Genomic DNA, 14,089 nt, shown 5'->3' with positions numbered 1-14,089 from the left:
AAGCCTTTCAGTTGAACAATTCATTATAAGAGTACCTTCTGGTTTTAAGTTAAAATTACCATATGCAGTTAAGAACAAATCAGTTTCATTAAGTTTAGGCTTAAGTTTAACATTATTTAAAACATACAAAGGCAAAATATTTACTTCTGCACCAGCATCTAACTTAAAATCAACCTTGAAATACTCATTATTTACATACATTGTAATACTTTTCACCCATGTTTCACTTACCTTGTGAATATCCTTATTTACTTCATCAATATAATTTGTTAGATCTTTGATTGATTTTACACTTATTTTAAATTCACTGTGCCCGTTTACTGGTGGATTTATCATTACTGAGTCAACAAATACACTATGTTCATTATATATAATAAGTTCATTATTTGGTATTTCAACTTCACAAATGTTCTTGGGACACCTCGCGACAAAATGGTTCTTTACTTTGCATTTCGCACACGTCTTTCCGAAAGCTGGACAGTCCCGATATTTGTGCCTTCTTCCGCACTTCTTGCAGTCATATTCTAGTGCTGATTGCTTCTGCTGAGACGATAATTTCGGTGGCACTGACTGTTTTGATTGATGCTGCTGTTTTCTATATTTCTTCACGCTGTTCACAGTCGCTGGATCATCCTTCATGTTCCGGAGTTGCTCTTTGCTTGTTTCAGCTGCACGGACTATTTCTATAGCTGTTTCTAATCCTAGGTTAGATTCTCGAAGCAAACGTTCGGTGAGACTCCTATCCCGAATGCCTATTACAATACGGTCGCGAATCAATCCATTTTCTTGTTCAGCAAACTCGCAAGTTGACGCTAAAGTCTTTAACTGAGTGGCATAACACTCAATTGTTTGTCCTTCTTGCTGGCTACACGAAAAGAATTTGTAACGTTCATATACGACATTCTGCCGTGGTGAACAATAATCTTCAAAAGACTTCAAGACCTCTTCGTATTTCTCTTTATTCTCAGGTGGTTCAAATCGAAACGTGTTATAAATTTTGAGTCCAGTACCGAGTAAATTCAAAAGGATTGCTATTTTAGTCTTATCTGGCTTGGCATCTTTTTCCGTTGCAAGTAAATAGTTTTCTAGCTCTTGCTTCCATTTTTTCCACTTTTCTTTAACATTTCCGACGGAGAATGTTAGCGGAGCAGGTGGTCTGAAATCCATTTTGCTCCTGACACCATGTAACTTCTTGTGTAGTTCGTTGAATTTAATTACTTCTGTACTTTAAAAGAAGACTCAACTAATGAGTATATCTCAAGAATTCAAAACTTTTATTATTACAATTTTAAACAGTTCACATGACATTCAGCTAGCACAGTAACACATGCATCACAACAATGGAATCGCATAGCATGAGCGCCATTAAAGTTAAAGTTATTTTAAATATACATCACAAACACAGTTCAGCGCTCACAGCCGCCGTATGAGTACGAGTTTCATTACAGAATGTTTATGGGAGACTCCATCATGCTAGTCTGTATGTCAGACTCTTTGGCATTCCTCTTACACCTGCACATAAATGCGCTCATCCAAACTAGAGTTTGAGACATCAGCACTGGAGTTTGCAAAGGTGGGCCAATGTAATATTTAGTGACAAGTCCTGGTTTACTCTGAACACTGATTCTCGTTAGGTAACAATATGGAGAGAACACAGAATGCGTTTTTACCCAAGGCAAATCACAAAAAGACATTTTTCTTCAAAAGGAGTCATGGTGTGGGCAGGCATAATGCTGGATGGTTGTGCAGACCTCCACAGCTTTGACATGGGGTCTGTTACTGCTAAAAAGTACAGAGACGAAGTCCTTAGTGTTATGTTCACCTGTTTCAAGGTGTTGACAGTCCTGGATTATATTCATTGATGATAATGTGCCTTGTAACCATCTATCCTGGTTAAAAACTTCCTTGAAAGTGGAAATATCCAGCGTATGCAGTTGCCAACTCACTCTACTGATTTTAATCCTATTGAGTATGTGTGGAATATGTTTGGGAGACAAATTGCAGCTCTACCGCACCCACTAATCCCATTTCAGAGCTGAAAAGAGCTCTTCTTAATGTTTGGAACTGTTTGAGTCTACAACTCATCCATGCTAGCATATATGGCCAATCATTCTGCAGCATGCATGGCTACCAGAAGCGACTACACACCTTATTAAACTGCCAAATAACCTTTTTATTTTTTTCACAAAAGTAGAAACTATTAGTTTGCTCTGTTTTCTTTCAAACTGTCTCTTTCTTCTAATATTCTTCTTTTACATTGTTTTCTTATGATATAACGGTATTGCATTTGCATATCACGTTTTCCACCATACTGACTTAGATTTCCTTAAATGTGCACATAAACATCAATTATGGACACCAGAGTAACTATAATGTAAACTCAGGGGTTAGCAGACAGACAAAACGTTTCTAAATAACTAAATTATTTACTTAAACTATTGGTGAAGAATACTGTTACATTTGGATGATATCTACAGATAAAAAAAAAATGACAAATGAAAGAAGTGGTCATCATCATTCATTCATGGCGTCTTAAGTCGATTTTCCACATATATCTTCTATCACATCATCCTCCTGTCTTGCTCTTTGTCAGTGGTGCTGTGTTGTCGCATTCTTGGTACTCACGTTGGGCATTTTATGTGACAGGCCCTTCTGGCAATAATGGAGTTACAGCAAAATCTGAAATAATTAATTAAAAAAAAAGTTCCTTTGGCTGTTGCTGGATCATCTTGGAATGTCCTGAGGGAAAGAAAACAAATGTCATGTCAGTGTGTGTTGCTGGATTATCTTGGAATGTCTTGAAAAAATGCCATTTCTTCGAGTGTTGATTGATCATATTGGAATGTTTTGAGGGGGAAAAAGTTATTTCTCCAGAACGTCTTAAATGCTCAAACATCTTTAAGAGCATATCTGGAACATCTTGTCGAGGGAAAAAATTGAATGCCTTAATAAATCTTGCATATATAAAAATTCTATGAAGAGGGGAAAAAAAAAGACTTCAACTAATTAAAAAAATAATGAAAAAGCATAGAGGAAAAGAATTTGAGTTGGAGTATATAGATAGTAAATACTAAATAGAATGTCCTACTTTAGTAATACTAAATGTATGGTATACGAGTTCAAAATTAAGAGTTCATTGTTAAGAAGGCAGTGGTTTCATCATATGAGCAGCTTTGGAAGTTTTATTAGGACCTTCATGTATTTCAACTTTCTTTACTTCATAGCTGTCATGTAGCTTAACACCTGTCACTTTGTAAGATCTGAAAAATTGGGTACAGAATTTCATTTCAGTTCCAAATTGAGTACATTGAAGTGCGACTTGATCAGAAACTTTGTATGAGTTTGGTTGTTGTGGCGCTTGTTATATTGACATCTATTTTCTTCCTGAAGATTGAGAATATTGTTTTTCACTTCGCCATGTATTCTTTCTTTTTCTCGTAAAGTGGATTGGAAGTGCTTCTCTTCAAGTATTTGCTTAATTTTGATATTATTTTTATTTTTCATCTGGTTTTAAAAAAGTAGCTCAAAGAGAGTGAAGTTGGTTAGCTTGAGATGTAATGCTATTGATGATTCTTTGCACAGAAGCAACATGTTTGAACCATTTATCAAGATCTTGTAAGGATAGCTTAGTTAAAACAGGAATCAAAACACTGGGCATGCTGTAGCATAAGAACATCCGAGATGGATGAATAATCAGACCAGGGGTCTTTTAAATATTTATTTTAAAACTTAACAAAAATTTCTGGATTAATAAAAAGTAAAACATCAATATGTAATGGCATAAAATTTAAAAAGTTTGATAATAACTTAAAAATATTTTAATAATTATAAATGTTTACTTTGCATATTATTGCATTATTCAGTCCACAAGTCCACAACATACAAAACATCTGCTTGATGCTTCTCTGACAGTTACAGTAAAGCCATAACATACAAAACTTTTGCTTGATGCGGCTCTGACAGTCGCTTGGCGCGACTTACCTACAGCATCTCTCTAAGCATAATTCTCCACAAAAAGAACCTGTTCCTTTCCTTTTAGGTTAATTTAGCAAGGAAACCACACAGGAGGATGTCCTTACGAGTTCCTTTGTTGAATTACCTTCTGGTCATTTAGCAGACACTGAGTGATAGTTCGCAAAGAAACTGCACAAGGGATGTGTCCTTAATGCACTTCCTTTGTTAATTAGCTGATGATTAGTCCTCTTGAGAATTGAAAGTCCTTTAGTTTAAAGTGGATGTTCTATCAAAAATAAGGATTGTTACAATCTTTTTCCTCCCGGGGGGGTGCAGAATTCGAATCTATCTTACTTGAATCTCACTGCTAGATACAAATAAAGTCAGCACTACACAATGAATATAAAGACTAAATTTTTACACTTTAGTTGGTTAAGTACCAGGGATAAAAGCAATATAAACTTATATATTGAGGCCAGTATAAAAAACACATGAACAATTACTAAGAACTAACCTTAATTACACACATACAAAATATTATTTTACAGTTTTCTGCAAATACGTATGTACAATATACATTCTTAAATCTATTATACATCTATCCAGGCTGAAAAGGAGCCTTGCAGATATTTGATTATCAGTTTCTGGTAATCTCTCTGCGGTAACCTGAAACGTGATCCTGAACTACTGCACTTGACCTCAAAATAATTATACATATTTGATCTGGCATTAATATCAAGAGGAACCACTTCATTATAAGTTTGATTTACATCATTTATGATATAATTACAACCATTCCCTTTAGGCATCTCAGTATAGGGCTCTAACATACCGAAGCGGCAAATATTGGATCTTTCTGTTTTCCCTGTTAAATTTACAATACATTTTATTTTGGAGAAACCACTTATGAAATTTTCATGCTGTGTGAAATTTAACGAGAATTTGGTTGGTTGGTACGAGGCCAAACCGGGTATATCTACAGTTTCTTGATTATGCTGAATTCTTTTAGAAATTTCCATTCTGGTGGTAGGTTTTAGTAATGCACCGACCCCAGAAACAGAAGTGAAATCTTCTATTGGAGCCATCTCTGGATATTCAGAGAATAAACAAAGTGCGGTTAATATATTTTTCTTTTCCCTAAGTGTGGTGGGCAAGAGTCCACATGTATCTACGTTTTTTTTCTTGATCTGGTTCAGGAATGACAAATGGCTTTAAATCCGCACTTTCTCTTTGCAAGTTAGATAACTGAGCCTTGTCTGTTGAAAGAAGAGGCAGTTTGTTCACCCTCTGCATCAGGCAGGAGCAATTTTCCCTCCATCAGTTCTTTCGTTCGGGACAAAGGGTTGCTTTCATCTGTAGCGAGGAGCGAAATTTCCTCTTCGACTGATGGAGTTTCTGAGCTGGAGTCTTCCCCACATTTACTTGAAAGGAAAGTCCATCGAGTTGATTTGTTTCTAATTTTGCGGCTATCCGGTTCCTTAGATGATAACGTCCTTCATCAAGCTCATTTCAAATGACTGCTGTCTTTGTTATTATACTTCCAAATTCCCCTTCTATTTTGATATGTGCTAAGTGTAAACTGATTGGAACTGCATCAGACAGCTGTTTTACCCAGGCTGAGCATCCAAGGAGTTATGTATGTAGGATGAAGTTAGGATTAAAATAGAGGAAGGCAGTAGCATTTTAAGGGTATTTAATGATGAAACAATAAACATGATTATTTACAGTGTGAAAGGAAGTAAGATAAAAAGTTCTTCATCATGAAACAGAATCATATCGTCAATCAATGTTCTCGAGCGGCATGGTTCAGCTCCATCCAACACCACGTTCTCACATCATCGGAATGCAAGTCTGTCCATTTCCTCACGCAGCTTGAAGAAGTATCTCTCCGGATTCAGGAAAAAGGCGGACGAGTTATAGCAGCGAATTACCACACGGCCATTCTGCCTTGCCGTGTGTCCTCGCCTGGGGGTTGATCTGAAAAGAAAGAAAAAAAAAAAAAAAAGCAGAGAAAGTGAAAAAAAAAATCAATGTCCAGGTGGCGAATGTTAGGTTTGTGCACCACCGGTTCGTCTTATCAGCACAGGTTGACATCATAATGGTGTCTTCATGGCGTATCTTTCGTACTTCGTAACAATCAGAGGGATGAACTGTCTCATAAGGACCAAAAAATTTGGGACGAAGTTTAAGTCCAAGTTTCAGTTCAGTCGAAGATTCAGTCCAAGTGGAAGTTTCAATTCAGGCTGGATTGGTATTTGGTGTCCAAGTTTGTATTTGCAGGGAGGTTTGCGACGTTTCTTATACTGTCGTATATGTGCTTGCTGTAAACGGAGGAGGTTCCATTGAGCTTCAATGCATAATGCAGCTTTTTCATCATCATGCTGTGTCAGCAATTTCATTGTCTTTGAAGTTCGTTTAAATTTTCTTCGTTTATACTTCCAGGCTTTCTTCTTGCGTTTCTTGGGGTGTGAAGTAGATAAAGTTTATGAAACAGTAATTTCTATTCCAAGTATTTCAGCATTCTTTGTTGCCTCAAAAGCTTCAACTGGAATGTCAGAGACAAGTTGTTTCCTTAGATTATTTGTCTGTTCTTTGGGAATTTCTGCACTTTTAGCAGGTGTTTTCTCGTTTGCTTGATCAGCACATGCTTGTTCAAATTGATTCAGTTTATTTTTCACTGTTTCTTCAGTATTCTGCACGTTTGGATCATTATCGACATAATCATCATCTTCATTACTGTCATCAGCATCATCGTCGTTGTCATCAACATCATCTTCATTGACATGATCTTCATCAGCAACAGCAACGTCATCTTGATCAACATCATCTTCATTAGCTTCATGAGTGCCATCATCATCATCATCACCATTAGCGTTATGATTGTCGTCATCATCAATATCATGATCTTGATCCATGTCATCGTCTGCGGCATCACCGTCTTCATCAACATCATCGTCATGAGCTCCATGATTGGTATCAGCATCATCTTTGTCATCGTGATAATCCAAATCCAATTCTGAATCGTCATGTGCATCATCATCATCATCATCATTTTCCTTACTTGTTTTCTTCAACTGATTTTCATTTTCTGTTATTTTCTGAAAATCTTCCATAGCAGTGTTAACTTCGTGTGGTTTGTGAGGAGTAATGATATGTTGAACTTCCTCGCGAATTTCAGATTTTGAGATGTGTGACAGATCAGGTGGAACTCTGTGATCATGAGTAACATTAGCAACATTAACAAAAATTTGATCATCATTATTATTGCTGCATAAATGAATACCATCTTTATCAAATCTAAATAGAGTTTGTTGCAAAAAGTCTATTCCAATAATGGCATCAAGAGGGATCATATAATTTTTTACTACATGGATTTTAGCAGGTAAAATAGTGTTTTCAATTTGAATGTAGTCCTGAAAGAATCTAATACTTTGAACTGTGTCTCGGCCAAGTCCTGAGAATGTAATTCTGGAAGGATGTAATGGTGGAGAACCAATTTTGCGGTATGTTTTCTTCGTAATAAGTGTTGCTTGTGAACCAGTGTCATAGAGAGCAGTTAACTGAGTTCCTTTAAGTTAAATATCAACATGCATAGGATTTTTAGAAAAATTTTGAGCAGAAAGTGCATTTACAGTACTATCAGATGTAGAACAACTAGGAGATTCTGTGGTAGAACTACCAGAGCGTTTGGGACAGTTGCAATGAACATGACCATAATTTTGGCAGCCATAACAGAATTTGCCATTAGATTTATTTGGACAAGTATTGCTTTTGTGACCTTTTAACAAATTATCTGTGTATTTGATGTACGTTTAGCATCAATTTTAAAATTGGGAAAGGAATTTGTAAATTTCTTTGGAGTATTTTGCTTCAAATGTTTTGAATTGTTAAAGAGTTTTTCATAAATCTTCAGTTTTTCTTTAAATTCAGGAATGGATTTACAACCGTATAAAATTATTTTGTTGTTTGATGAATCGGGAATACCGTTGATGACATGGTCAATCAAAGAAGAATCATCCATAGAACCTTTGTGTGTGAGGTCTCTCATAGCTAAAAAATATTCTTGTAAGGTTTCAGATGTTTTCATGTGACGAGATTCCATTATTTTATGTAATTGAAGGCTATTAATTTTTTTCCGAAAATTCATCTAATAAATGGTGTTTTAATTGTTCCCAATTAGTAATTCCACGAATTGATCTGATTAATGTTAAAGCTGGACCTGTAAGACATTTTTTAACAAAAATTACTTGGTGTACAGGGTTCGTGATTTCATAGATTAAAAATATCATCAGTGTCTGAAATAAAATTTTCAACGCTGTAATTATCCCGAGAGGAAAAGGGTGTGATCAAATCAACAATGTCCTTTAAGCCAAAACATTGAAACAGAACAGTCTGTGTTTATGAAAGCAATAAATTTCCAGGCGCGCTTTCAAGAGAGATTTTTTCCTGCATTTGTTTACATAACGATTCATCTGGAGCGTGATTAATGTTCGTTTGGGCGACGCTACGCGTCGAGGGTTAACTTTGCACCAAAGCGTCTTTTTCAAGGTCGCTGTAGTCAGTGGAATCTGATTTTAATAACGATACATCAGCAAGATTCGTAAGAATAGTGTTAGCACAGTTTTCAATATCGGTGGAAAATTCTAAATGCAGTACGCTACATATGGCAATTAAATCTGTGAGAGAAAATTCTTTGATAATTTTTTGTTTCGTATCTTGAAAGTTAAATGGTTTGGGAAAACCAGAAAAATTGCGTAACCTAGCATGATTTTGCCGATCACCATCCAAGCCAAAAACTAAACGATGTAAAAGCTTGATATGCTTGATACTGGCGGTTTTTAATGACTGTGCAATGTTGGGATAATCGTTAAGTGTAGCCCTTATTTATCAGTTTTGTTTTTACCAAATATGAGATTCACAAAATATGTATGTTTCGATTTCATCAAATGTTTATCTGGTATTAAATATTTATCAGAAATTAGCACACCAAAATATACTCTTAATTTTTCATATTCTTCAAAATAATATTAATTCTTCTTAGTATATTACACAATGACTATGATGTTAAAACACTCAAAAATCATAAATGAAATTGTGAACATATGATTCAAACAAATGGTAAAATATATCTTCAAACAAATCTTCATATAAGACTATGTTAAGAATGGAAAATAGATTTTCACATTAAAATATGATATGAAAATTAATAACTTCAAATAATATTGTACAGTTCTTGTAAAATATCAGCATCACAAAAAATAAGAAATTTATGCACCAAATTCGAAAACGAAAGTAATTCTTCAAAGTAACTTTTTTAATACATCACAATTCTTTAGTCAGTAATGTATTTCCATCAAAATAAAATACCTCTAGTTTATTCAATTAAACTTCATCAAAGCTGTTTAATTAATTATCATCGGCATAAAATTCGAAAACAAAAGTGTTAATTCTTCAAAGTAATAATCATTCAAAAATAAATGAATTTTCATCAACATCAAATGCCATTCGCTTCATCAAATAAACTTCATAAAAAGGCGTCATCAAGTATTCATAATAACTTGAAAGAATATCACTTCCTGATTAGCATTACTTCATCAAATAAAATTTGCTGTACTTACGTGCTGACGAATCACAACAACTGGAATCTTGCGATATTATTCCACAGTAGTACATCATTTATAGGTATATTGGATATGTAATATGGTAGTCTAGGGGATTTAAAAAGGTGAAGAGAACAGATTTTAGTTCAAGGAGTCGAGAGAGTTTGTGGGGCCTAGCCCCCATGTAGGATGAAATTAGGATTAGTAACATTTTAAGGGTATTCAATGATGAAAGAATAAACATGATTATTTACAGTGTGAAAGGAAGTAAGATAAAAAGTTCTTCATCATGAAACAGAATCATATCGTCAATCAATGTTTTCGAGCGGCATGGTTCAGCTCCATCCAACACCACGTTCTCACATCATCGGAATGCAAGTCTGTCCATTTCCTCACGCAGCTTGAAGAAGCATCTCGCCTCTCTCGCTGTTGCCAGATTCAGGAAAAGGCAGACGAGTCATAGGAGCAAATTACCACATGTATTTGTTGCAGATTATATCAATAGATGATTCAGAATCTCGCAACACTGGAAGATCGAACACATTCACTTTAGTCATCGTTATGTACGGGTCTAAATAATCTTCATTCTCCTGCACCATATTTACAATAGCTGGTGATTTGAAATCTTTCTGGACTTTTGGATATTTTGGCGTTAAGTGATCACTTGAGCCACAAGAATAACACTTAAGTGGTTTACGCACATCAAAATGATGTTCATTCTGATTTCGGAAAGTTTCCTTTTTCTCAGAGGCATATCTAGCTTCCCCTCAAGACTGGTGATACTTTTGCAAATCTCTTGAATTTGAATGATTTTTATTGCCTTTTTGTGACTCTGAACTGGGGAGATCTTCCAGGGTTCACGTACATTTTCATACTCTTCTAATAATTTTGCTGATTTATTTGGAGTTTTTATCTTCGAACATTCATCAATAAAATGCTGACATACTTCGAAATTTACATGATGCTTCATTTGGTCTGTTATCATAATGTCTTTTAAAAGTTCAAAATCTTTAATTTCCAAACTTGCAATCCATTCTTCAAAATAATTCGTTAATTCAAAAGTAAAATGTCTCCAAGTGGCTTCAGTGTTTTTCTAGGTTTTCGTAAATTTGATGCGAAATTTTCTGGACTACTCTTAAACCTTTTGAGCAGTATCCCTTTTACGTAAGTGTAGTCATAAGCTTGCTGCTTTGGCTCTTGCATAATCAGCTGAACTATGTCAGTTGGCAGAATTGTCAATAAAACAAAAACCTATTTTGATTGGTGTAGATTTGCATGCTTTGCTTGGCACTCAGTTATGACTAGATGCAAACTAATATCGTTCTCTTCAGGATCAAATTTTGGAATCATTTTTTGCTGATCGTAGTTGCTGTTCCTAAGCACATTTAAGGAATCATTTCCATTAGTGGCTAGTAATCTTAACCTCGTTAATTCAAACTCCATTCTATCCCGCCTCTCTTCCACACCTCTCCTAATTCTACTCTGCCTCTCCTCCTCTCCTAATTTTATTCTGCCTCTCTTCCTCTTCTTTCTGAATTTATTTCTGCTCCATTTTTTTCCCCTCTCAAGCCTCATGGAATTCCAACAGGTCTTTCACAAGTTCCTCCTTGTAGAATTTTCCTCATAATCAGCTGTCTTATATCCAATATCCTAAGCTCAAGTCCGACGTTTTCCCCCAATTCTTCAGCCAAGGTTTTAAGGTCCTCTTTTTTAACTTTTGCTAAGAATGCCATGATATAAGCCCAATTATGATAATCTAACAATTTTAGCTCCCTCTCTCTATGTTTATATATATATATAGATTTGTTTTAAACAAATATCAGTTTCAAAAAAGGGGAAATAAAGTTTTAACCCTTAATTTTGTTCACAAAATATCTTACAGATCTAAACACAAATGCAAGACAATTTACACCATAATATGCACATTATGGTTTCAAATATAATTTGTTTACTTGATGACTTATGGTACTATCAGTAATATTAAGCTTTTAAATGCTTTACATCCACTGAAAGATGAGCTGTATTCAGGAAACTGATGTTCCTCTTTATCCGAACTGGTGTCCGTAAACGTTTTCGTGGATTTCCAATTCACACAGCTTAACAATAAGCTGTATTGAGGAGACTGGCATTCCTGTTTATCCGGACTGGCGTCTGTAACTTTCTTCGTGGATTTCCTATCCCACACCGCTTAAAAATGAGCCTGTATTCAGGCGACTGATGCTCCTCTTTATCTGGACTGGCATTCGTAAAATTTTTCCTTGGATTTATGCAGCTGCCACCAATTTTATAGCTGTAGTGCAAGAACATCCGAGATGGATGAATAATCAAACCAGGGGGCTTTTAAATATTTATTTTAAAACTTAACAAAGGTTTCTGAAATAATAAAAGGTAAAACATCAATACAGTACAGCCATAACATACAAAACTTCCGCTTGATGTGGCTCTGACAGTTGCTTTGCACGACTTACCCACAGCATCTCTCTAAGCATAATTCTCCACAAAAAGAACCTCGTCCTTTCCTTTTAGGTTAATTCAACAAGGAAACCGCATGGGGATATCTTTACGAGTTACTTTGTTGAATTACCATCTGGACATTTAGCGGACACTGGATGATAGTTTTCAAGGAAACTGCACAAGGGATGTGTCCTTAACACACTTCCTTTGTTAATTACCTGATAATTAGTTCTCTTGAGAACAAGAAGGCCTCTGATTTAAAACAGATGTTTCATCAAAAATAAGGATCGTTAAAATGCATTTAATCTCTCCATTTCCATGTGGAATGCCCGTAATTATGCTCAATATTCTCGTGATGACAATAAGCTTCAAATTCAGTTGAAGTAAAAGCTGCGTCTCAGTCTGCGATAATGCATTGGGGATTTCCAAAAGTTGTTTGCTGTAATTTCAGTTTGTCAACCGCGGCTTGAGCGGTTGTCAATTTAACAGGATAAAGCCAAAGAAACTTTGAGAATGCATCAACAACTGTAAAAAGGTATTTGTAATTCTTATTTGTTGATGGCAGTGGTCACAGAAAGTTGATATGATAAGTATCAAGTGGTGTATTGCATTTTGGAATTGGGTGAAGAGACCCTTGTGCTTTACCAGACTTTTTGGAAGAAAGAATGCATGGTACACTGTTCAAATGATTTTTTGAACAATCGCAGATAAATTAGGCATGTAATAATCATGTTTAATAATGGATTCCATTTTAAGAGCAGAAACATGACCTTTAGAGGGAACATTTTGCACTATTTCGGTTTGCATGGCTTTAGGTACAACTAATAGTTCTTGGTCTTGAACTACTTCATAAAGATCGCTGTTCTTTAAGGAGTAGTGATTTAAATGGGTTGTTTCTAAGGTGTGCTTGATCCCAGTAATGAAGTCATCAGTTGATTCTGCGTCAGTAATCTTTTGAGTGACACTCTCAATGGAAATTGCCATGAAGGTTGAATAGTGCTATCTTGGGTAATATAACCTAGGAATTTAATATTTTTCTTTAGAAAGTTGCATTTCTGAATGTTTATTTCGAGACAGTAATCTGAGGCAACTTGAAGGACTCGTCATAATTTTTTAATTCCACCATCTTCATCCTTAGATGGAATGATTATATCCATATAAATTATGACAGTCTGATCACTAATGAGAAGTCTAAATATGGTATTAATAAATCTTTGAAAAAAAGCTAGGAGATTTGCACAGTCCAAAGGGGACTTTAAGGAATTCATACTGGCCTTCATGAATAATAAATACTATGTATTTGGTGCTTTGGGGATTCATGGGAACATGAAAAAATAGCTGTTTTTCAAGCTGAGAGATGTAAAGTTCTTAGAAGTTTGTAAATTGTCAAGAATTTGCCTTATGAGGGGTAGAGGAAATTTGTCTTTCTCTATTCTCTTGTTATGGCGTTGGTAATTTATACATAGTCGATGAGATCCATTTCTCTTTTAACATAAGACAATAATGGGCGGCAAAATCAGAACTACTAGGTTTGATTATTCTGTCATTCAGCAACTCCTGGATTAAACTTCTGCAATACATTGACAGACAGTGATTTCTTCCATTAAAATCAAAGACATTTGCAAGTAAGTTTTGGTTTTATTGGGTTTGTAGGAAGGTGTTTGATTTGTGAGCGATGGTCCAGATTGGTAAGATGTGTTAAATCAGAAGAATTAATGTTTACAATATTAGTTAGAAAGTTTTGTTCAGGAGTTTTTGCTTCTATTAATTTAATATCATGTTTTCCAATAGAAAATTCAGTTTGTTGGATACAATGACTTGAAATAATTGCATCAACAAATAGTAAATTATCATCAATGACATGAATGTTTGAAATTAATCAATTTCTTAACTTATTTTAATAACTTCCGTTGAATGGAAATATATTTTGCAGAGAAAACTTTTTTTATTAACAACAAACCCATTTATTTAGCATTCTAAGCGTATAAAAAAAATTACATGCGTTATCACGCTCAAAGCATGTGTAAAAGAAAATATCACTGTTGCCATAAAATATCTACATTATAATGAGCATATTAAAT

At 35.0% G+C, this 14,089-nt stretch overlaps 1 protein-coding gene across 4 annotated transcripts in view; it reads left to right on the top strand.

Moving 5' to 3' along the window:
* Positions 1–14,089, top strand: part of LOC118195859 (uncharacterized) — a 198,175-nt gene that overhangs the window by 76,376 nt on the left and 107,710 nt on the right. The window lies entirely within an intron of this gene.

The sequence above is a fragment of the Stegodyphus dumicola genome, chromosome X2, assembly GCF_044657685.1.
Source record: "Stegodyphus dumicola isolate Sdum_Otavi_A_Nest chromosome X2, ASM4465768v1".
Lineage (NCBI taxonomy): Eukaryota > Metazoa > Arthropoda > Arachnida > Araneae > Eresidae > Stegodyphus > Stegodyphus dumicola.
The sequence above is the reverse complement of the archived record's forward strand: the minus strand, read 5'-3'. Positions and strand labels throughout refer to the sequence as shown.